The 2,407-nt window shown below is 44.2% G+C and overlaps 1 long non-coding RNA gene across 1 annotated transcript; it reads left to right on the forward strand.

The window, feature by feature from the left end:
* LOC147140476 (uncharacterized) lies at nt 1–815 on the forward strand. The gene is made up of 3 exons (XR_015088273.1): nt 1–103; nt 193–349; nt 496–815. It is a non-coding gene; the product is annotated as an uncharacterized LOC147140476 (long non-coding RNA).
* The last annotated feature ends 1,592 nt before the right edge of the window (nt 816–2,407 follow it).

The following is a 2,407-nucleotide window of genomic DNA, read 5'->3' on the forward strand; positions in this document are numbered from 1 at the left end:
CGTCATCAACGATGGTTGTGTGTAGGTATTTGTTTTGGCAGATAAATGCTATCTTGGTTAAACAGTTGTAAACAATTCAATCCAATTTTGATACTCCCAGCCGGTAAGTGCTTATGCATAGGAAATTAGCCATCTAATGAGCATGAGCTTTAAATAATGTCATGACAGACGCTTATTTTGTCTTATTTTGAGGGTTGGGGTCGGACAGGTGGAATGTAAGGACGGAACCGCTTTAAAAGGACGAAGACAGAGGACAATACATTTTATGAATAAGGACGGAGGCACGATGGCGGAAGGGTGCCCAGGTCGCAGACGGAGGACAAAGCACAGACCAGCAAAATGGGATAAAGTGAGCATCTCTGGTTACCGGCATCACTGATTCACTGAGGGGTAGAGAAACTCGTATGAGTGTTGTGACTGGTTGTTCCTTGATGTATCAATTGCTATGCAGTTGCTATGGTTCTTTTATGCTTTGTCCTTTATTTTGTCTTATAGGCCTGATGTCTTAAAAGTATATAAGCTTGAGATACTGAGTGACACATGCAGTAGCTACGTCAAACCTTCTTCGAGTGAGGATGCAAGCTTTCTTCCAGTGAGAAGTCCTCCAGTCCTGCTCTCATTAGTTACTTTGTATTTTTGTTGATAAAGACTTTTATGTTTCAACTTCTGTGTTCACAGCTATCTTAGCGTTGTGTGGATGTTGATGTATTCCATGTATTAGAGCTCTCCTTAACCAATTGATTACTGCAGCCATAAATCCTATGACAGCTAGATTGGGCGAATTGTATCCTTTACTGCGACAGGTGGATGAAGGAGTCACCAATGACACAGGCATCCAGGTTTTTTGAGTTATTTAGTTTTTATTTAGTTTACTATATATATATATATATATATATATATATATATATATATATATATATATATATATATAGTAAACTAAATATAAGAATGATGTGATATTTGCTTGCAATGAAAAAATTGCTTCTGCTTTCATATCTATTTTTATTGTAGCCATCCGAGGAGAAAGTGTGGAAAGAAGAAGCAAGACCCTAAGTAGTTGATATGAATGTATTTGCAGTGTAATGCTTTGACACATATACACTGTAATCACTTTACAACACGCACACACACAAATAACAATTTCAAGTGTTTCCGACAGCTTCCATAAATTCCCCGCCCCTTAGGCGGGAAACACTCATGTAACCAGGGAATTCTGAAAGTTAATAAAAAGAGGGAACGGAGGGATAAGTTTAGAACGTATGAGAGAAGCGTTCTCCTCACGAGGACAGCGGGAAGCAGAAATTGTGATTTCTCTCCGTTCTCCTCATGAGTAACAAAGAATTGAGTGTCTTTCCTCTTCATTGGCGTTTGACATAAAAATGTCAAATTGATGAACTTGACAGTCTGCTATTGGGTCCAAATCCCACTCACCGCCTGACAGAACGTACTGACCTGTCGTGGACCCAGCAGACTCAGTCACAATCCATTAAGTCGAAGATGTCACCCCCTGTTCCTAACCATCCCTCCACCTCCAATCAGGGAGTGATTGTCTCATCAGCTGCAGTTTTGCCTTTCCACTGGGAACCTCTCTTGTCGCTCCTCCTCAATGGGTCGCCCAGGCTGTCGCATGCCCCGGTCTCCCTCCAACCGCCCTCAGCCTGCTGCCCAAACCCACACACTTTATGTAAGCTCTGTCTTTTCTTCCACGTCTGTCTCATCTACTTGTCCTAGTTTTTCACATTCCCCTTCCAGTTTACCACCCGATGTTTTGTTTGAAGACTTAGATTTTTCTGACAATGAAGATGGCCACGATTTTGTTAACCACATTTCTGATTCAGATTTTGATGTTTATTTTAGTTTTCCTGGTCTCTTTCCCAGTCATTATTATATGATTACTTAGTGTCCACCCCAGAAACCTTCCCATCAGACCCTTACTTGGGTGGCTGGTGGGCCATTTACATGGGACCTCCGCAGGGTGGCCAGCGTAGGCGCCCAAGTAAAGATTCTTGTTCCTCTCGTAATTACGCCCTTTCCAAGTCACATCATTCTGAACCTATAACCAAAGCCACTTCACTCCCCACCGTTTTCATCACCTTGTTCACTGTGTACTTCTTCACCGTGTCCCGTTGATCCCCTGTCCCAGTGCCTCGGCAGTGCCAGGCCCCCCATCCCGGCACCTTGGCAAATGCAGGCCCCGTCCCGGCTGCTTCGTCGGCGCAAGCCCTGCAGCTGCACTCTGCCTCTGCTCCGGTGGCACAAGCTCTGCGGCTGCCCTCCGATTCTGCTTCGGTGACGAAATCTCTGCTGCCGCCCTCCGATTCTGCTAAGGGCAACAGGAAATATGGAGAACTCGCACAGACCCAGCAGTGACAGAGAGCATCTCAAAACAAGTAGCTTGAAAACCAGC

This window comes from Filicampus tigris, chromosome 10, assembly GCF_054856515.1.
Source record: "Filicampus tigris isolate MCC_2025a chromosome 10, RoL_Ftig_1.0, whole genome shotgun sequence".
In the NCBI taxonomy this organism is placed as follows: domain Eukaryota; kingdom Metazoa; phylum Chordata; class Actinopteri; order Syngnathiformes; family Syngnathidae; genus Filicampus; species Filicampus tigris.